This window comes from Pongo abelii, chromosome 12 (genome assembly GCF_028885655.2).
Source record: "Pongo abelii isolate AG06213 chromosome 12, NHGRI_mPonAbe1-v2.0_pri, whole genome shotgun sequence".
Classification (NCBI taxonomy): Eukaryota; Metazoa; Chordata; class Mammalia; order Primates; family Hominidae; genus Pongo; species Pongo abelii.
This window is the reverse complement of record NC_071997.2, coordinates 125,963,661-125,986,423: the sequence shown is the minus strand read 5'-3', so window position 1 is coordinate 125,986,423 and position 22,763 is coordinate 125,963,661. Positions and strand designations below refer to the sequence as shown.

At 41.0% G+C, this 22,763-nt stretch overlaps 1 protein-coding gene across 5 annotated transcripts in view; it reads left to right on the top strand.

The window, feature by feature from the left end:
* RNF144A (ring finger protein 144A) overlaps positions 1-22,763 on the top strand; it is a 127,091-nt gene that overhangs the window by 17,842 nt on the left and 86,486 nt on the right. For 4 of the 5 annotated variants that reach the window (XM_024242356.3, XM_024242358.3, XM_054548422.2 and 1 more), the window contains exon 2: positions 5,455-5,654. The exons of the other annotated variant lie outside the window; for it this stretch is intronic. The gene's annotated coding sequence lies outside the window, so the exon portion shown is untranslated. The remainder of the gene's footprint in view (positions 1-5,454; positions 5,655-22,763) is intronic. 5 annotated transcript variants of the gene reach the window in all.

Sequence of the window (22,763 nt, the reverse complement as noted above, 5' to 3'; positions counted from 1 at the left end):
CCAGTTCGTCTAAAATCTGGACATCCAGCATCCCATTCTGAGGTCGCCACCCTCTCCTTGCAGCTCCCCGTTCCTCCTCCCTCATTGGTCGCTCTTCATCGCTGAGCTGCGTCTCTGTGTTTGGACATCCGAGGGCCCCACGGCTCCATCCTCAGGCCTCTTTTGCTGTCTTTCCCATCTACATCCCTGCCCGGGTGAGCTCATTTAGCCTTCAGCGTTAATGTTAACAGCATGTAGATGGGATGGCCTCTCACTTTGTGTCACCAGACCACCCCCACGAGCCCATGCTTCTTGTCGGCACGGCAATCTGCACACCTACCCTAGGGATTCTGAGGGACACCCGTGTCATGGACAGCACCGCTCAAACGACTGTTCAGGACAAAAGTCTGGAAGCGTCTTTGACTTCTTTCTTTCCCTCCCTCCTTCCCTACCTCCCTTCCTTTCTCCCATCAAATGCTTTGGGAGGTACCTTCAATATCTGTCAGGTTTCTGTTTCTCACTGCTTTCACTGTTCCTTTAGGGAACTTGGGCGGCTTGGCCTATGGGAACAGTGAAGGTAGGGGGGGCTTCACTGTCATTGCTTGTGCGGAGCAGTGAGCATGTTTGTGGAGCATGTTCTTTCTCCGTACATTGTCATGTCCTGCTTGCTCATTTCATCCAAGACTCACTTAAAATATCACCTCTTCAGAGAGGCCTTAAAGACTAAGAAAATAGCACGTCCTTTCTTTACCTGGTTGTATTTTATTGTAGCTCTTATCACTAACTGATGGCATATATATACACACACCCACACACATATAGATACATATGTACACACGTGTGCATACATAGATGCATATATACACACTTATACATGCATCTATAGATGCATGTGTGTGTGCGCGTATAGATAAATACTCAGACTGCAAAGATCTAAAGGTTTTGAGTGGTTGTCACTGACTTTTTTTTCTCATAAGCCTTTTTATTGTAGTGATTTCAGCTGCTGCTATTTTAGAGCCTTTATTTAACAAGGAGTCATCTTATATAATCTTAAAAAATCACCAACAGGATCCTTTTCTATATTGATATACACACACTTGGTGAAAGAAAGAAATGAATAAAATAATGTCTTTAATATATGTTTTTGCATCAGGTTGACTTTCTCAGGTTATTCTGAACCATTGAGTCTTTTGTTTATAATTTGAAGTAGCATCTGTGTTCCAAGAAAGGTGTAAATTAATGAATTGTATTGAAATTACCAGACAAGCACACTGTTAGGAAATGAGAAGCCTCATCCTATCCTTCAGTATATCAGATTTTTTTCAAGTCACACACAGTAGTGTGTGTGTGTGTGTGTGTGTGTGTGTGTGTCACTGAGGGCCTCGGTGTGGTGTCACTGAGGGCCAGGTGCAGTCTACAGGTTCCTACATAGTCTGAGCTCCTTGACAGCAGAGACCACATCTTATTCACCTTGTTATCACTCCTATGTGCTGTCTGAGCACATGGTCGGGGTGCAAGAAAAGGTTGAGTGCATGAACATTTACTACAGATGTTTCTGCTAAAACCCAGTACATGCATTCCTGGTGTTCTATAAAAACAAGTACTAAAAATGTGAGGGCTTCTTGAGTATTGAAGGACTGACCACTCAATACCGGTGTGGCTTTGTAACCAGAGTAGTATGAAGAACAGTTCTTGATACCTGGGTACACATGCAGCTTGGCTGGAAGCTGTTAAAAATACGGATGACAGACAATCAAGTGACATGCTGTAGCACTTCATTAGCGCCCATTTGCCGGTGCTGAGAAAATGCGGATGCCAGTCAGCTGTGTGACCATGGGCCACTGTCCAGGTGGGGACAGGAGGCTTTGCAACCTGCCAACAGCCCAGGAGCCACACTGGGCTCCCAACACACCCCTCTGGGCAGAAAGCTCTGTGGCCAGGCTCTCTTTATAAATCTTTTTATAATGTAGCTTGGAAAGGCTTCATTTGCCAGTGCACCAGCTGAGCAGAGAGCTGTTCTTCCTGCTGGAGGTTATAATTCTGTTTACAGGCTCTTCTTACCTGGGAAAAATGGCAGAAGCTGTAGTAAAAGACACTATATTGTCTTTATTTGAAGGCTCAGAATTCATTGCCAAGTAAAGGCAGAGAATAGATTTGCAACAAAGTGGATACCATTTTCTGGAATGGGTGTCTAGATGCTGCTCAGGACTGAGGAGGAACAGCTTTCTGGAGGGGAGAGGCTTGCTCTGTGCATGGCCAGGTGATGTTTGGAGGCTGGGTGAGGGCTCTCGGCTGGCGGAGACATTAGCATTAAAGGCTTTAGCTTGAGCAGCCTGGTCCTGAGTGTTGCAAAAAATTTAGCATCCTCAGGCTGCATGTGGGCAATGCTTGCTATTTTAGTAAAGGAGCAGTAACGAGAGAATATCTACCAAAAAGATATATGGGCCTGTCCACCAGGCTGTGTCTTCTGTCTGGTCAGATGGAAACACTGCTCCTCTGATTCTCTGCTTTGAGAAAACTAGGATGGCCCTGCAGAGGCAGAGGGGGAGAGAGAAAGAGGCAGTTGAATTTGTTCTTTGCTTCCCAAACAGAAATGCCTAAGGTTAAGCAGAGTTTACATATAGTGTTGCAGTCCTGATGAACAAAAGCTGTACTGAGAAAGAGAACATTTGGGAAAACCTGGAGTAATCTAGACTTCGTCTTTTAAAATTTTTTCCACTTGGCATGTTTCTCCTCCCCTCCCTCCCCTCCCGTCCCCTCCCCTTTCTTTTTTCTTTTTTTTTTTTTTTGTTTGATGGAGTTTCGCTCTTGTCCCCCAGGCTGGAGTGCGATAGTGCGATCTTGGCTCACTGCAACCTCTGCCTCCTGGGTTCAAGCGATTCTTCTGCCTCAACCTCCCATGTAGCTGGGATTACAGATGCCTGCCACCGCAGCCAGCTAATTTTTGTATTTTTAGTAGAGATGGGGTTTCACCGTGTTGGCCAGGCTGGTCTCAAACTCCTGACCTCGTGATCCACCTGCCTCGGCCTCCCAAAGTGCTGGGATTACAGGTGTGAGCCACCGCGCCGGGCCTCTTTCTTTCTTTTTAAATAGTAGTTTTATTAAAATGGAATTCACACAGCATAAAAGTCATCGTTTTAAAGTACACCATTCTGTGGTTTTTAGTATAGTCACAGAGTTTTGTAACCAACGTCACTATCTAATTCCAGGGTCTTTTCAGTACCCTCCAAAAATCTCTGCATCCCTTCACACTCACTCCTTATTCTCTCACTTTCCAAGCTTCTGGAAACCTGTGATCCACTTTCTGTCGCTATGGATTTCTGTTCTCGACCTTGCATATGAGTGGTTTCATATATGTCCTTCTGTGTCTGGCTTCTCTCTCTCATCTGGCACAATGTTTTCAACATTTACCCATGCTGTAGCGTGAATCAGTACTGCATTCCTTTATGTGGCCAAATCTATTGCATGGATTTGCCTCAGTCTTTTTTTTTTTTTATACATTCACTAGTTGATGGACATATGGGTCGTTTTCACTTTTTGGCTATTATGAATAATGCAGCTGTGAACATTCCTGTATAGGTTGTTGTGTGGAGGTATATTGTCATTCATTTTGGGTGTTTACCTAGGTGTGGAAATGCTGGGCCATATGACAACTCTATGTTCAACACTTTGAGGAGCTGCCAAACTATTTCCTAAAGCAGCTGCACCACTTTACATTCTCCCCAGCAATGTGTAAGGGTTCACATTTCTCCACATTCTTGTCTACACTTGTTATTATCTATCCTTTGATTCTAGCCATCCTAGTGGGTGTGAAGTGGCATCTCATTGGAGTTTCGATTTGCATTTCCCTAATTGATTAGTCATGTAGAGCATTTTTTCTTTGCTTATTGGCCATTTGAATATCTTCTTTGGAGAAATGTCTAAATCCTTTGCCCATATTTACATTTGGGTTGTCTTTGGATTGTTAAGTATTCTTTATATATTCTGAATCTGAGGCCTTTATCAGATATATGATTTGCAAATGCTCTCTTGCATTCTGTAGGTTGTCTTTTTATTCTCTAGATGGCATTTTTGACATACAAACATTTTGAACTGTGATGAATTACAGTGTATCCATTTTTTCTTGTTTGAGCTTTTAGCACCATATTTAAGAAACCATTTCTTCATCTGTGATCATAAAAATTGACTTTTATGTTTTATTCTTAAGAGTTTTATAAATTTAGCTGTTATATTTAGGTCTATGATTCATTTGCCGTTAATTTTTGTGAAAAGTTTAAGGTCTGTGTTTAGATTCAGTTTTTCAGTACTATTTGTTAAAAACAAAAAAAAAAACCACTATCATTTACCCATTGAAATGTCATGATACTCTTGTCAAGAACCAATTAACCAGAAATGTAGATACGTACTTTTGGACTGTCACTTCTAATCCATTAATCCATATGTTTGTCCTTATGTCACTATTACACTGTCTTGATTAATATAGCTTTATAGTAAATTTTGACATTAAGAAGTGTAACTCCCCCAAGTTTTTTTTCTTTTCTAGGTTCTTTTAGCTACTAAGAGTCTCTTGGATTTCTTTGTGAATTTTAGGATCAGCTTGTCAATTTTTATTAAAAAAAGGCAGCTGTGATTTTAGTGGTGATTACATGTAATCTATTCACCAATTAATCAATCTGTTAATATATTAGTTTGGAAGGTGTTGCTATCTTAGCAACATTGTCTTCCATCCACGAACATGGGATGTCTATTTTTTTAGGGCTTCTTTAATTTCTTTTAATGATGTTTTGGTAGTTATTAATATACAGATCTTACACATCTTTTGTTAAATTTGTTTCTAAGTATTCTTTCTGGTGCTGTTCTAAATTATGTTTCTTGTAATAACGTATAGTTGTTACTCATTCAACCAATTCCTGCCTTTGAATGGAGTGTTTAAACCATTTAGCGTAATTAGTGATAACGCTGAATTTATGTCTGCCATTGTACTATTTGTTTTCCATGGATCTTAATGTTATTTGTGTTCTTCTGTTCTTCTGTTTTGCCTTCTTTTTCATTAGTTTATTTTTATCCTCTTTTAATTCTATTTTTATTTTATTATATACTTTTGAGTTATTTTTCTCATGGTTGCCCTGAGAAGCAAGCGTTTCTGTGGACTTGCACCTCTCTCTATAGGAGACTCACTGGGCAAAGCTGAATGGCTGTGATTGAAAAGGAGGGGACAGAATGAAGGTCGAGGGGCAGTTTGTTATCTCAGAATTGTCTGTGTTGATGGATTTATTCATTAACTTCTTGGTGGATTTTTTTTAACATAGTAAACCTCCGTTTTTTTCTCCAGTGTACTATTATGCTTCACAACTGTCTGACTGGATAAGATTTCTAATGTCAGTAGCCTTTCCTCTGGGCTTGAAGAAAGGCTTTGTACCCTGCTCCTCTCCTCCCTGCTCCTCTAACTGCCTGTGTTCTTCTCTTGTTTCTTAGGCATCCAGTACCCTGCTGACTCTGACATGCCCCCAGCCTCCCCCAGCTCTGCAGGGAGCCCTGGTGCCGGAGACCTTCTCCCACTTCTCCCTATGGGCGCCTGACCTGAGGGCAGAGCTGTCTGACTGTGCATAAGCACAGCAGGACACCAGGACCTGGCCTGAAGACATTTCCTCTCTTCCCCTCTGGACTTCTCAGAGGTAACTTTGAATTCAGAAAATGAAGGCTTGCCAGTCTTCATTGATCTCTTCTTAGTGGAATCTCAGGCCATTGTTGGAAAAGATAGTAGGCCTGCCTGGGTGGATTTTTCTATACCTCTTAAGCCACAACGTAAAGGCAATTTTCTAGTAGGTTTCCCCGGAATGAATTTTAAGATAGTGTTCAACACATTATTTTATGCCATTATAGTTGTTTATACTTTGGAAAGATTTCCAGGTTTATTCATTTGCTGGTTGTAACAATCCCTGGAGTCTCCTGTTTTAGATCTCCCTGATTCACTAGAGAACACGTGGATTGAGCTCCTGCGTGTGCCAGGCACAGCTCTAACTCAGAAGACAGTGAGGCAGCACCAGTGCCTGCTCTCACGGAGATTCTGTGTTTGTGAGGAATACAAGTGGAGGATGGGGGTAGGGACAGGCAGGAAGAGACAGACAATTTTCATTGGACAGTAGTGGAAGCAAATTATATGCTATGCAACAAGGCCTAGATATTGTAGAGAAAAGAAAAAGTAGACCATGTCTAGTAGGACGGGGCAGGTTGCAGTGTAAAGTAGACCATGTCTAGTAGGACGGGGCAGGTTGCAGTTTTAAGTGGAGTGGTCAGGGAGGTCTCTAAAGGTGAAATTGAACATGGACTTGAGGGAGGTGCAGTAACTAGCCACGTAGCATCTGGGCAAGAGCGCTGTAGAGAGAAGGGCTGGTGGCTGCAGCATACAGACAGCTGGAGGAGCACCCAGGCCAGCCTGGCTGGAAAGATTCTGCACAGAGCTGTGAGCTGGGACCGGGCAGGACATAGTGGGACCTGGCTGTGCCTGCCATTGCAGGCTGTTGGGGAATTCTAGGTTCATGATGGGAAATCAGTGTAGGGTTTTAAGCAGAGAAGCAGGGTCTATTTCATTTTAATTGGCTTACTCTGGCCTCTACATTGAGAATAAACTGTAGAAGGTGGAGGAAAGGGTAGAAGCCGGGAGACAATCTTGGAGGATGTTGCAGATAGCAGAGGACAAGGCTAGAGTCCAGGAGACTATCTCAGAGGACATTGGAGAGAGTGAAGGATAAGGGTAGAGTTCAGGAGACCATCTCAGAGGACATTGCAGATGGCAGAGGACAAGGCTAGAGTCCTGGAGACCATCTCAGAGGACATTGCAGATGGCAGAGGACAAGGCTAGAGTCCTGGAGACCATCTCAGAGGACATTGCAGAGGGTGGAGGACAAGGCTAGAGTCCAGGAGACCATCTCAGAGGACATTGGAGAGAGTGGAGGACAAGGCTAGAGTCCAGGAGACCATCTCAGAGGACATTAGAGAGGACGGAGGACAAGGCTAGAGTACAGGAGACCATCTCAGAGGACATTGCAGAGGGTAGAGGACAAGGCTAGAGTCCAGGAGACCATCTCAGAGGACGTTGCAGAGGGCAGAGGACAAGGCTAGAGTCCAGGAGACCATCTCAGAGGACATTAGAGAGGGTAAAGGACAAGGCTAGAGTCCTGGAGACCATCTCAGAGGACATTGCAGATGGCAGAGGACAAGGCTAGAGTCCAGGAGACCATCTCAGAGGACATTGCAGAGGGTGGAGGACAAGGCTAGAGTCCAGGAGACCATCTCAGAGGACATTGGAGAGAGTGGAGGACAAGGCTAGAGTCCAGGAGACCATCTCAGAGGACATTAGAGAGGGCGGAGGACAAGGTTAGAGTCCAGGAGACCATCTCAGAGGACATTAGAGAGGGCGGAGGACAAGGCTAGAGTCCAGGAGACCATCTCAGAGGACGTTGGACAGGGCGGAGGACAAGAGTAAAACGCAGGAGACCATCTCAGAGGACGTTGGACAGGGCAGAGAACAAGGGTAAAATCCAGGAGACCATCTCAGAGGTCACTGGAGAATTCTACTTTAGTAATCCAGACAAGAGACAGTGGGGCACACTCTGCAGATAGCAGCAGCAGCAGCAGCAGGGAAAAGTAGCCACATTCTGGATAGTTTGAAGATAGAGCCCTTACCATGTCGTTCCAGAGTGGTTGTGAATATGAGGAAAAGGGGAAAGTCTGTAATGACTCCAGGCACTTTAGTTTGAGTAACTAGATGGAATTGTCACCAATGGAGATGGAGTAGGTTGCAGCCAGAGAAGGTTTGGGTGCAAAAACGGATTCAGAGGCCGGGTGCGGTGGCTCACACCTGTAATCTCAGCACTTTGGGAGGCCGAGATGGGTGGATCATCTGAGGTCAGGAGTTTGAGACCAGCCTGGCCAACATGGCAAAACCCCGTCTCTACTAAAAATATAAAAACCAGCTGGGAGTTGTGGCAGGTGCCTGTAATTCCAGCTACTTGGGAGGCTGAGTCAGGAGAATTGCTTGAACCTGGGAGGCGGAGGTTGCAGTGAGCTGAGATCACAGCATTGCACTCCAGCCTGGGTGACAAAAGCGAGACTCCATCTCAATTTAAAAAAGAGATTCAAAGTTCAGTTTTGAACTTGCTGAGTGTGAGAAGACTATAAGCCACCCACATGGAGACGCCGAGTGGGTGGTCCTATCCAGATCTGATCGTTTAAGAGGGCGGTCTGTGCCGGAGATGTGATAGGAGTCTTTGGCCTCTGGTTGGTATTTCAAGGAATAAGATCAGATGAGATCCCCAGTGAAAGAAGAGAAGAGTTGTAAGGACTGGGCCCTGGGGGCATTCCAGCTTCATGAGGAGCAGAAGAGGACGAGCCAGCAAAGGAGAACAAGAGGGAATAATCAGGGAGGAAGTGGGGAAACCAGGAACATGGAGGGGACTGAGAAATGGAGAGGACTGAGAAATGGAGAGGACTGAGAATGGAGGCTTGGGCCAGTGCCAGGACCAGTGGTCCAGTGGCTGTGGCCACACAAGCTGGACTGGAGAGAAGAATGCAGGGGAGGAAGTGGAGACAGGGATTGTAGACAACTCAGTTGAGCTTTGCTGCAAAAGGGAGCAGAGTTTGAGGTGGTATCTGGTGGGGTAAATAAGCTTAGGAGAATTATTTTTCAGTTGGAAGCATTATCAGCATGTTTAGATGCTGAGGGGAGTGATTCAGTAGAGAGTGAAATATTGATTGTGTGGGATGGAGGGCTACTGAAAACACTTCTTGAGTAGGAGAGAGAGATGGATTTGTGGACAAGTGGAGTTACTGGCTTTAGGAGGAACATGGATAGTTACCAGTGGGGATGGACCAAATGACAGATACATGCATAGGTGGCGCTCGGAGGAGGAGGCTCTGCATTTCTCTTTTGATTACCGACCTTTCTTTGTGAAATGGGAGTCAAAGACAGCATCTGAGCATGCTACATGGAGGAGGGATTGGAAGTTTGCAGAGACCAGGAGGCAGCAGAAAGTCCTCTAGAGAGATGGAGGTGCGGAGCAGTCACCTGAAGCATTCACAGCCCACTCGAAGCTCTGGCTGCAGACTGAAAGAGCCACTCTGGGTGACTCCATGCTTCTCTAGATAGCCCTGCTGGGGAGTTGAAGCGTGCAGGAGGTCAGGAATTGAGTGATCTTTTGGCCAAGCTGAGAGGGACACAGTGAAAGAATGGCTGGAGTTGGTAGTGTGTGCCGGGGAGAGAGGATCCTAATCTCAGAGGGCGCTGAGACAGGGAAGTGAGGAGAGAGGACAGCGGGGCTGAAGGAGGAAGGAGCAGAGGAGGAGCCATTGGAGATGTAGGAGGAGGCCGGGCACTGTGGGGCCGGGGCGATGGAGAAAGGACCTGCAGTGACACAGGCAGTGATCTGAGGTGGTGTGAGGAACCCGGAATGTGGGGTGTCTGCAGGTGCCGCAAGTTCCAGTGTTCCTCCCAAAGGCTCGGCTTCTCAGTCATCCTGCCTCACGTTTTCATTGTCCGTACTTTAAAAGGGCTGCTGGAGAGATCTTCCCCTCCACTTACTCGATTGCCTACTTACCCCTTTGGTGATACTGGGAAGGCATTGCTAGGGTGTCACTGTTGCATTTCCTGGCTGGGGCACTGTCCCCAGATGTGGCCACTGTGAAAGTTGCCATTTGAAGTTTCCCCTCCCGCTTTCTCTTCCATTCCTTGGAAGATAAGTGCATTCTAATTTTATGTTTATTTTTAAATCTTAACTTTAACGTATTAAGATTATTGCATCTTTCCCTGCAGTGCTTTTGCTGGCCTCAGAGAGGGACTCCTCAGGTGTGAGGGAGACATGAAAGAGCCCTGGAGAAAACTCATCATAAGGCCGAGTAGAATTTTGTGTTCTCTCTGTTGGCCACGCCCACCTCCCAGGACGCTCTGTTTGGGAATCTGTCTCAAACAAATTCCAAGAACTGTGAAATGGCTTCATATTCACAAAAGAGTCATGGTGAAGTGGCCAAAATACTAGAAAATGACATTCCAGCACAAGCAAAGATTTTTTAAATGTTTAGAATTTATAAAGAGAGGTGGTTTTCATGGACTATAAACCAGCCTCAATCCAGCCTTCTATGATTGAAGTAGCTAATTTTGAAATACAGGTTTTTGTTCTGTTTTGTTTTGTTTTTTCCAAGTGGGAAATATCAGTAGTTTAAAAAGAAGAGAAATCGTTGCTTAAAAACTTGGCCTTGGCCATCACTCAGCCTTTGGACCGGCCACGTTTGGGAAACTGCAGCTTTGTGTGGCGGGCTCATTGCTGTTCTGCTTTTGGCTAGCTGGCCTTTAGGGCAAAGGTCATTTTTAAAGCATGAACTAGAAGTGAAAAGATTGATACCTTGCTCTAGTTCCTCCTGGTTTCAGAGTTCCTGATGTGTAGAAATGAGCAGTATTTTTAGAAATGGAAACAGAGATGCTCTTCTGAGATGCAGCGGCTGATGGTATTGTTAAAATCAATCATAACCACATTTTCCACATTTAGCTCAGTTACAGTTTTCTGGGGTTTGTTTGCTTTTGTTTTTCAGACTTTGGGCCGTTTTCCTCCATGTTCTGTGCTCTAGGCTATGATGTTAAGTCAGTCTGTTGCTGGGTCAGTCTTCTCTGAGCCTTCCTGGTGTTCATACATGCCAAATTGGAGGAGGGACAGTCAACTGCTGGCAAGAGAACAACAAGTGCCTGTTTTCTAGCGCAGTATAGATTTCTCTAGAAAGATCAAGTCAGCATTTAATGAGCATCCATGATGTGCAAGGTCCCATGCTTGAGGCTCCCAGGATAAATGAGGAGACACAGGCTGACTTCTGTTTGTAAGAATGTGGGTTTTTTTGTTGACTTTTTTTCTTGGGGGGGTAATGTTGACAAGCTGAGGATGTGGACTCCAGTTCCCAAAACTGGGGCACAGGCCAGAGTAAAACTAAGACAATGAGAAATGGATGCTGACTGTTAGAAGAATTCTCACAACCAAGGCAGTTTTGAGCCTGCTGTGAGGAAAGAGACGAGGAGAACCTGGGCCCTGGAACAGCAGGGCTAGGGGGCCCCTTGGAGCCTGGAGTCTGAAGATTTGCCATCGGGAGGAGGTAGACTCTGTCTCGTGGGCAGGGAGAACCATTCAGATGTGTCAAGGGTAGTGACGTGATTCAAAACAAAAGGGTTCTGGATGGTTGATTGGGTGATATCATGCTTCTGGGATAAAGGGAAGAAGACCCAGTAGGAAATGTTGGGTCATGAGGCTTAACAAAAACAAATGTATTTTTGTCCTTATTTTAAACATACGGTTTCTTTTGATTATTCCCAAAAGACTAACAACAGAGCTTCATAGACACATGCATATGCATTCATTAAAGAAATATCAGACTTACAGCTTCATCAGTAACTTCTAATTTTAGCTCAATTTAACACCGCTTTATTAAATATTAATGAGAACACCATTAGTATCTTGCCTTTATAATTTGTTATAAAATGGGTAACATAATTCAGTTACCTCAATCTTGATTTAAACCTGACCTTACTGATTTTAATGATCTGATTTATGAGTTGTGTTTCATAATTTATCTCTCAGTGCTTTTAAAATTATTTTTCCTTTTTTCTTTCTCTCTCTAAATATATATGATATAAATAAATATAATAACTATAATTATATGTACATAAATATATAGTCAATGTAAAAACATTTCTTTGAATTTAAAAATAAGGTGAAACCTCTTCTGGTAGAACATAGGGCTGATCAATTTGACAGTGAGAACCTCTTTTGTCTCTTAGGTTGTTAGAATCAGCTAAATATACAAGTAATATTGACAAACATGTAATTGAAGCATTTTTAATAATAACATCACGTATTAAGATTTTTTTCAAGCTCATTCTGAGTATATTGACTTAAACAAGGTGCCTCTAAGTGAAAAAGTAATGAGTACAATTATTTATAAAGTCTTAGTATAGTCTCTTGATGTGTTTCCCAGAAACTGGACTTGAATGACTAATGTCTTGGTTGTACATTATTTACATATCTGGTGGTTCCCAAAGGTTTACTTTTGTGGGAAGATCTGCTGATTAAGTTGTCAGCTGATCACTCCGAGTTAGTTTTTTCTTTTATTACTATGTGATTTTTGGCATATATATAGAAGTTCAAGACTTGAGTTTCATTTTTACAATGTATCTTCTAGTCCATCTGTGTATGTATGTGAACAAAGTATTGAAGTTATTATAGCTATAAAAGTGAAAAGTTGGAACAAAATTGATCTTGAATTGAGTCTTATTATACATATAAGTAATATTTATCCATAGATATACAAACTTCAAGAGAAAAAATCCAAATTCTTCTGTTTTCAATAGTTTATTTTTTAGATTTAAGAAATGTACATTAATTTTATATTTATCTTGTTTTCATTAATTATATAATCATTACAATTGCAGTAATTTTTAATAGTTGGAACCTTATGGTAACAAACTATTTCAAAAATTAATACTTTTCTTAATTTTTAAAATCAGTAAAATACTTCCACTGATAAAATGTAGACAAAGAATCCTATATTACATTACATGAAGTAAAAATTATGTCAGGAGAATAACAATGGTAATATAGGTTCAGAGAGATAAAGGAATGCTATAAAATTTGTGCCCGAGAAGAAAGTTTCTACATATATAAAAATTAGTGATAGGCCAAAAATTAAATCTTTTTCAACTGACATTGACTTATTTTTTAAAAGGCAATATGCCAGAAGTTACATCATTTTCAGTGATTTGTAGTTCTATTGAATTTTTTTGATGGCAACTGGGGGCGTGCAAAGGGCCTGAGTAGTTTTTAAAAATTATTTTAAGCCATATTTAAGCCAAAAAAAGGGACAGCCTCTGCTGCAGGCCACACAATGCCAATGAGAGGGTCTGTGGGAAGAGGTGGAGCTGGAGAGTCGGTGAGGCCTGGCTCTGCCCCATCCTGCCCACGTGATCTGGAGAAGCCACTTCCCTCTTGGATTTGTTCATTGTACAATGGGAATGGCAGATGCTGTCTCTAAGGATCAGATGTATTGAAGGATGGGGAAACTGTTCATAACGTGTGATCAACATTCAGATATTAGCCACTCACATGTTAGCTACGGGCTAAGAACTAAAAGCACACAAAATGACCACCTGCAGCCCAGTCTAGGTCCCGAGGGAAGAGGGAAGGAGGTCAGTGTGTATAACTGGTGGAGCCATGCTACAAGGTGGAAACACAGCAGATACAAACAAGATACCAGCAAGCTCTGTTGCCCCCAGCTGCAAGGAAGACTGGGTGTGGAGATGGTCTACATGTTTTATTCTCTCAGAGGAGAATACTCTGATGGTGCTGCAGGGCTGCAGGAATTTGGGAGATCCAGATCTGGCTGAGGGATGTCTTCTGTCACAGCACAGAGAGAAAAGACAGCCTTAGAGGAGGTTGATTTTTATTCTCAAGCTCCTGGAGCCACGCAAGTTTGGATCCTGCCCAGAGGTCTAGGGACGCATGAAATACCTCATGGTTGCTGCTGACAGCTATCATTTGTTTATCACTTTCCTGTTTATAAATGAACATCCATTTGCATGGTTATTTTGCCGGCTTAAACAATGTCCGTGTGAGCTGTGGTGCTTCCTGTCATCCAGCTGAGAAAACTGAGACTGCACAAGGCTTGCTCAAGATGAGGCAACGGGCCATTGGTGGTGTTGAAACAAGCCCAGGATGCCCCGTTTCCAAATCTCACATTACCTTTCTGCCTGATAAAAATTTTGGAGGGACTCTTAGGAGGTGACTCTTAGCACCAGGAAAGCAGGGAAGATTAGAACATCTTGGAAAATATCTTGATTCCAAATGGAAGTGATTTAGGATTGCAAGACCCTCCAGGATCCAGACGGGTGTGGGTGTGGTGGGAGTGCAGTGGATCATTTCTGGACATTGGTGTTTTGGAGGAGCCATTTTAAGGGCTATCAGCTGGTGTTTTATGTGCTTCAGAAGAGATCTTGAGTACCAGAAATAATGGTGTCCAGCTGTGGGAGGAAGCACATATTGAAATCAGATGAATTATTTTGCAGAGACTAGGAACATGAACTGTGAAGTCCATTGGTGGACGAGGTCATTGAGGGCAGAGGAGAGGCACCAGTGGGCTCTGGGGTGTCTGTCCATCCCTGAAAGCATAGGCCATGCGAGGTGACCACGTGTGCTTTTGATTTCTCTTCTGGGTCCTCTTTGCCCAATTCAAGTTGAAAACTTTGGTGCAGGCTAAAGTCAGCCCCAGAGAGTGTAATATTATCACCAACGCTTCCCAGAAAGAAAAAGTCAAATGCAATTTGAGGTTTTGAAGAATCAGAACGAAGAGCCTGCTGTTAAACGTTTCTCCACTATGTGAGTAAGTCAACTCAATGTGAGGATTAACTACAAACAGGAGGTTTGTATATAAATGTTTCCAGGATGAGGAAAAAAAAATCACATTTCAGAATCTTTGAAGAAGGGGTTAGCCTGGGGAAGGCATTTCACAGTTCCCTTCCCTCCCCTCCCCTTCCTTTCCTCCTCCTTCTTTTTTTTTTTTTTTAAAGGAAATCAAGAAACTTCTGTAGAATAGAGAATAAATTGAAAGTGCATCGTCTGAGGAAGGTTCTTACATAGGACAGGAATTAAAGGACATCCTCTGTATTAAAAGGATCATGTAATCCACAGACTTTGAGAGCTGGCCCTGGAGGCAGTCTAGGCCTCTTTAGCACAGAGCTGAGTCTCTGATCGAAGAGACCATGGAGTGAGGAGGGTGTGGACGTCACCCAGAACTTCCATTTCAGAGACCGGCACTCAGCCAGGCCATTTGTGTGTTTTTTCAATTCATTGACAAATTAACATTGGATTTTCGGGATTCATTCAGGATCTGTCTTTGCTCTTAATCTTAACTTTTGTATTTGAGTTCTAAAAGTTCTCTAAGGAATTACTTAAGTAATTATGGATAATTTATTTTAAAAATAAATATATGTACACAGTAAAACTATTAAACTACAGAGAGTGTATTAAGTAAAAATTTAAATTCTGTACCTTCTTTCCCAGAGAAAACCACTATCATCATCACCATTATTATTATTATTTTTTTTTATTTACCCCTCTAGAAAATTTAGGAGGCATAAAAAGATACCCGCTTTTTAGTCAGAACAGGATTCTGCCATATTACTGTTTTAAGCAGTGCATTTAAAAAGCTGTATTCAGTAGAATTTGACACATGAAAAACTGCATTATGTCAATTTTGAAGCATACTTAGCAAATATCCGTGAACCTGCCTTTCAAACGAGAGCATTGTTGATGTGAATGGTGCTCCCGTATATTGCTGCCCTGGCATCCCACCTTTCCCCTGAGCTACCTACTAATCTTCTCTTGCTATTTTAAGCATTCTTTATTGCTAAACCTTATATCCTTTTACTCATTAACAATGATATTGTGTTATAGGTAGACTTGCTCACTCAGTGTTCTCTAAGATTTAACCATGTTGTTTTGTGTAACTGCATTTATTCATTTCATGTTGTGTAATATTTGATAATGTTAGCATCGATTTCTTCATGCATTCTCCTGCCATTGGATGTTTGGGTCATTTTCAATCTTTACTGTCACAAAACAGTCTGCTGTTAGTATTCTTGGTTCCAAAATACCTGGTCCATAAGTGCAATGTTTTTCTTGATTATATACCAAGGAAGAGCACAGCTGGGCCTGAAAAATAAAAGCTAATTAATGATTAAGTTTGCAAGAAAATGTTGTAATGATTTCTGAAGTGTGATCGTACCAATTCACATTGCCATCAGCAGTGAGTGAGTTTCCTTTAAAATTTATGCCTTTCTTATCCCAACACTCGGCATTATTAGGTGTCTTAATTTTTGCCAAATTAATGGTAAGATGAATTTAAGGTACCAGTAATGTTGAGCTACATCTGTTTTGTCCACTGTAAAATGACTGCTCGTATTTTTGGTCTAGTTTTTTTATTGGATTGTATTTTTCTTATTGGTTTGAACTCATTTTCCTATATTCTGAAGACTATTGTTTGTTTCAAGTGTTAAAAATACTACCTTTCAGTTTGTGCCATCCATTTTCACTTTCTGTAAGTTATCTTTTTAATGACTAGAAGTTCTTGATTTTAACATGCTGACTATATCAACCTTGCCCATTTATAGTTAGGGCCTTATATTTAATACATTCTTCTGTATTCTGAGGTCATAAGTCACTCTCTTATATTTAATAGCTTTAAAAGTATTTAGAATTAACTTTTGTGTGTGATGGAGGAATCTAATATGATTTTTATTCATAAGGAAAAATAATACCTAGTAACATTTATTGAATGGCCCTTTTTCTCTATTTATCTGAAATGCACACTCTGTTATGTGTCATGTTTCCATGTATTCATGGTTTTTTTTTTTTTTTTTTTTTGTCTGTGTCTCCTTTATTAACTTGGTTAGATTGCCCATCTCTGTGTCGATGCAGCCTGCCCTTAATGACTCCAGCTCTCTAGTAAGTTTTGGCACTTGGCTTCCAACCTTTTCCCTCTTATTCGGTGGTGTTTGGCTATACCTGGTCGTCTGCCCTCTATAGAGATTTTAGAGTTAGTTTATGAACTAACAGCACCAATAACAACAGCAGCAAACCCTTGTTGGGAAGTTGCTTGGATTGCATTAAATCTGTAGGTCAGTTTAGAAAGAATTGGCATATTCTGGGATATTGACTTTTCTCATCCATGAACATCGTATCACTATCCATGTATTTATGTCTTAAATTTCTATGTTTTCTACTTTTCTGTAGATACACCTTACTTATCTTTTGTTGAATGTGCTCCTAGTACTTAGTTTCTTTTATACCCTTGGAAATGGAATCTTTGCTGGAGTGTATAAATGTAATTACCTTTTTAATATTGATCTTGCATCTAGTCACTTTACCAAACCTTTGGTATTCTTAATATTTTGTCTATAGATTCTTGTACGTACACTGTATTTTTAAATAATGAAATTGCTGTTTATTCATTTTCAATTCTTATAGTTTCTCTTTCTTGTTATTGCTTTCTTTTTTGCATTAGAGCCCAAGGTACAATATTGAATTGAAGTAATAGCAGACATCCTTTCCTCCAGCCTGAGTTTTATAGGGAATGTTCTAATTTAATTAAGAATATGTTTGCCACCATATTTTTCTAAATGTCGTTAGGTTAAGGAAATTACCTTGTGTTTCTAATTTGTAGACTTGTATTTTATGTTTATAATCATAAATACATGTTGAATTTTATCAAAGGCCTGTTCTGCATCTATTAAGAGGACCATATGGTTCTCACTGTTTTTTTATGTTCTATTACACTTACAGTATATTCCAATGTTAAATTATCTTATACTTCTAAGATAAATCTAGCTTGTTTAAATACACGTCTGACACACATCTGGATTCTATTTGCTCATATTTTGTTTTAAATTTTTGCTTCTTTACTCATGAGAGAGTTTGGCCTATATTTTTTCTTTCCTTAACTGTTTTTGTCTGATTGAAGAGGGAGGGTTTTTTTTTCCTGTTTTTCCCAATTTACCAGAAGATTTTGTGTACGATTTATATTATCTGCTCTTGAAATTTTGGTAGTACTCAACTGAAAACGAGACCTAGTGATTTCATTGTAGGAAGATTTCTAATCAATTTTTTTCAAAGTTTGTAAAATTATTTGCACTCATTTCTTCTTGTGTCAGTTTTCTTAAGCTTTATTATATATATATATGTTATATATAAAAAAGTATGTTAACATATATTTATATATATAACTTAAGAAAAAAATTTAAAAATGAGCAAATAGAATCCAGATGTGTAATTTATATTTTATATATACATATACACACACATATTTATGTTTTAGAGCTGGAGTCTTACCATGCTACCCAGGTTAAGTTGTATTCTTTAGGCATGTGTTCATAATTCCGTGCTTTTCAGTTTAATTCGCATAAAATTATTCACAGATTTTAAAATCTCTTCTGTTATTTATTACAATACAATTGTTCTTTTTTCTTCCTCAACCAACCTACCAGATTGTGCATTTATTATGATTTTCAAAGACAAACACTCTTGACTTTGTTGACCCTCTGTATTGTAACTTTACTTTGTGTTTTATTTATTTTTGTTTTTGTTTGTTACAGGTCTTCTTTTGCTCTCTTTGAGTTTGGGCTATAGTTGCTTTTCTGACTTGTTCAGCTAAAAACAGCTCAATAATTTTTAGCCCTCTTTTTAAAATATAAGCATTGAAGATTATGAATTTTCTTTTCAGGGCTGGACGCAGTGGCTCACACCTGTAATCTCAGCACTTTGGATCACCTGAGGTCAGGAGCTTGAGACCAGCCTGGCCAACATGGTGAAACCCCGTCTCTACTAAAAAAATACAAAAATTAGCGAGGATGGTGGCGGGCATCTGTAATCCCAGCTACTCGGGAGGCTGAGGCAGGAGAATTGCTTGAACCCAGGAGGTGGAGGTTGCAGTGAGCCAAGATCGTGCCACTGCACTCCAGCCTGGGAAACAAGAGCAAAACTGCATCTCAAAAAAAAATTTCTTGTCAGTACTGCTTTAATGGCATCTCATAAGTTTTCTTAAATAATATTCTCATTAATGCTTAGTTCTACATATTTTTAAAGTTACATATTTTTCTATAACCCATGAGTTACTGATAAGTCTTTCAAAATTTTCCAATGTGGGGGATCTTTTTATTATCAATATCTATCTTAGTTGCATTGAGGTCAGAACACATGGTCTGCTGAGTTGTTCTTTATGTCCCAGTATAATGTCAGCTTTTGTGAATGTTCTGTGTCTTTTTGAGAAAACTGTGAATTCCCAGTTTATTGGTTCTGGGTTTTACAATCTATCACATCAAGATTGTTTGCAGTACTTTTCATATTTTCTACATTTTTACTAGTTTTGCATGTTTGCCATTTTAAAGTCATATATAATGAGTTTTCTCAGTGCATTGGTGTACTTGGCATTTTTCTCAGTAAGTATCATTTTTGCTTTGTATATTTTGAAGTTATTTGTTGTATACAAACTTAAAATTTTATGGATTCTTAATGAATTAAGCCTTTTATAATGTATTACCTTCTTTTTCTCTAGTTAGGCTTTATTCTTTAAAGCCTATTTTGTCTGATAGCTTTCTTTTGGTTGGCATTGTTCTTGATCACTTTTCTCTATCCTTTGACTTCTAATTTCTCCAATTTCTTATACTTTTAGGTATATTTATCTGTTTTTAAAATTTAATTTTACCATTTCTTGGTAAAATTAATCCATTAATCAAGCTTAATCCATTTATTTTTTATGACTTTAATATATTTGGATTTTTTTCTTCAAATGCTTTTATGCTGTTTTCTGTTTTTTAAGTGCATGTTTGTTTCTTTATATTATTACTTCTTTTTTCTTTTATAATTTGGAAGTTATACATTGTTTCTCTTCTCTTAGTAGACAGCACTGATATTTTTCTGTGTGCACAGAAAGTAAAAAAAAAAGAAAGCCTTAAATTCTCAGTTTCTAAAAACCCTAAGAGCCTTAGAATTCTGTAGTCCACTTACAGGTTTATAAGCTAGGATGCTTATTCATTTTTTAGTTCAATCTGTTTTAACTGGGCTTTAGTTATTTTCTGGTGGGAAGGGTCTTGATAGAATCTAATTCATCATAATGAGGGAAGTGGATGTCTGCAATTGTTGATTTTTATTGCTACTGAAGACATGGGTGGCCCCTTGGCTCAAAACCTGTTTCATCATTTGGATGGAGCATCAAAGAAGATGGGAACTCTTCACTGATAGGTTTTTCATGACACTTACATAGATTTTCAATTAAGTAGGCACAAGAGATTTTCAGTGTAGAAAAAATATTTTATGATTCATATGAACTAGACGAAGGACTGAGATCTTACGTGTTTGTAAGTCCAGGGCCACGTGACACACTTTGCAAATGTGGGAAGAACACAGCACTGGTAAACTTAGCTGTCGTCAAGTTGATATTCTAGATTATTTTCATTCTATAATTTTTTTAAACCTTATTTTCTGTAGTAAACATGTATCAACATTCATAAGGTGACCCACACACTACCGTCTTTAAAAAGATAGTGTTATTTTAAAAATAGACACCTCTTTGTCCTATTTTTTTCTGTGTGACTTGAAATTTGGGGACAAATCAGGATTTCATTATCAAACATGTTTATTAGGGTGTCTGTAGAACAATGACATGGCTTGTTAGGATGAGATAAGAAACCTTTTTTCTTTTGATTATTTTACTGTAAGGCAACAGTGTTGTGTGCAAATATGAACACTTAAAGGGAATCAGAGGGATCATGCAGTACAGAATTTTCAAAATTTGGGGAGTAGTTTTGTGGTGATCCATTTTCCGGAGGAAGTCTTATGGAAGCCTAATGTCTGAAAAATAAATAAAAATAAATTTCAGCTCAGGCTCAGGTGGGAATAAGTTTAGCGCACCTGTGACCCCCATCAACTAAGGCTTCCCCTCTGTGGTTCCCCTGTGTGAAACCCACAAGAGCATCCTTTACATTTAAGGCCTTTATGTTACAGAGGAGGGATCGGAGACCCCCGGGGGTTCCAGGGCTGGCCAGTGGCTAGACCACGTCAGTTCTTCTCAGCTCATTCCAGGCCCTCCTGCCATCCACAGCTCATTTCCACAACCAAATAGAGTTGCTCCTTCATGCAAAGCCAATTAGGAAGTGTCTGGTGCATTTTCTTTCTTAATTATTTCCTTTACAGTCATCACTGTGTCTAGATGTTTTGCTTGGATGACCCCCGACTTTCCAGCCAGACTTGCCCTGTCTGTTGCACCCTAGCACCGTGCCTGCTCCTGGCTTTGTTGGTGTCTCCTGGACTGGAAAAGCCTGTCCAGTGTCCCAAAACAGGGATTTGGTGACAAGAAGCCCCATTTTAATGGCTGTCTTTTGTTTGCTACAGGCCCTTTACTGGTCTTCTAGATGTTGTCACAGAGGGATTGATTCTTTTCAAGCAGACAGACCACATGCTATTTCTGTGCTGTAAATTTCCAAAGCTTCTTCCCTGTCCACCTCCCCAACCACACACTGGAACAAGGAGTGTGTTTGCAGCTATAATCAGCACACTTAAGTACTGGTTAAATTCAGAGTGAGTACAAAATCCGTACAGCTCCTGACTCTGAAAGAGGCTATAAAAATATTATAACATGGCTTCAAGCCCTCTGGGACCTTTAAAAATAAGGTGATCCCTCCTAACCCATTTAAAGCTTATTGGGGGTTCTAAAATAGCCCAGATTACATGTTAAGGGAGTTGTCTGATTCATAGAGGATTGTGTCAGACACCCAGGAGTCCTGGCTGCCAACTAGCAAATTCTTTTCTTGTTTCTGTTTTTTTTTTTTTTCGGGGGGCGGCGGTTAAGATGCACAGTTATAGCCACTTACTTTCCTGTAAACTCCCCGAGGCTAGTCACCTTCCTCTGTATCCATGGCGTGTACCTGAAATGGTTGTGAAATAGCCAAACAAGAGAGTCAGAGGTGCCTCCAGAAGAAGCAGCTTTCAGCTCCCTAATCTCATCTGTACACCACACATCTTTTTGGATGTCATTTCTGTAGGTCGTTGCATAGATCCCCGTGACAGCCCTGTGAGTAGCAGGGCAGTTCTCACCAACCCAAATCACAGATGATGATACTGAGGCTTTATGGCATGGTCATAGACCATGGTCCAAGGTCTCATGAATTTAATTTGCAGTTGGGTCTTGAATCTGGGTCTCTTGGATCTTAGACCGAGATTTTTGTTTGCTTGGCTTACTGTTAATCTCAGGTCTGACTTTGGGAAACTCTGTTCTAATCTGGTGGCATCCTGGGACGCTGCTCAGCTTCAATGTGAGAAGAACCCTGCATGCTTCTGGGAGGCTTGGTGGTTTATAGTCCACTCCCTCATACATTATCTGATAAGCTTTCAGCACATACATACGCTACAAAAATATGCAGGGCACTTGCAAGTTATGACTTACCTGCAGCAAAGTTCTGAGTGCATTCCTTGTCCCAGACTGTAGGAAATCATGCAAAAATGACAAGCATATTATCATGCTCTCTGTTGAAAACTCCATCAGTAGTTCTCAGGGCATCAGGAGCCAAGTTTAGACTCTTCTTGAATGTGTGAGGAAGCTCCTGGCCTGGCTGCAGCCTCATTTACTCTTAGGCCCCCAGCACATTCCAACTGGAATGTGAAGAATAATTGGTGGCCCTGGACAGCCCTTTGGTGGCATGGTTTCTCACTGGCTGTTCCCTCCCCTTGGTCCAGTGTCTGCAGGAGGCTCTTCGTGAGAGCCCTTCTGGTTGAGAAACCCCTTCTCTGTCCCACGTGCTTGCCTCTGTTGAATCCTGTATCCCTCTGCCCTGCATGTAGGTCTTTACCCGCTGCATGTGGGCTCTGAGCTCAGCGTAGAAGGCCTGGCATCTGCTCTGGTGTTGAGAGTGCTCAGAGGTCAGAAGGCACTTGGTAAATATTAGCTGAATGAAGGAACTGTATTTTAAAACAATTGTCTTTTGCATTATATTTGTGCAAAAGTGTGTGCAAAGTGTGACTGGAAGAATGTGATTGTGTGCGGGTAAGTGCTGGATGTTGTGCTTACTAAGAGAGAAACTGGTCTACCTGATGTCCACCTTCGCATTGACCACATCAGACTCGGAGATCTCACTGCACAGAGGCTGCTGTGGGATTGGCAGGGAATGGGTACCCCGCATGGTTTATCTCTATTTCCTCCAAGCAACT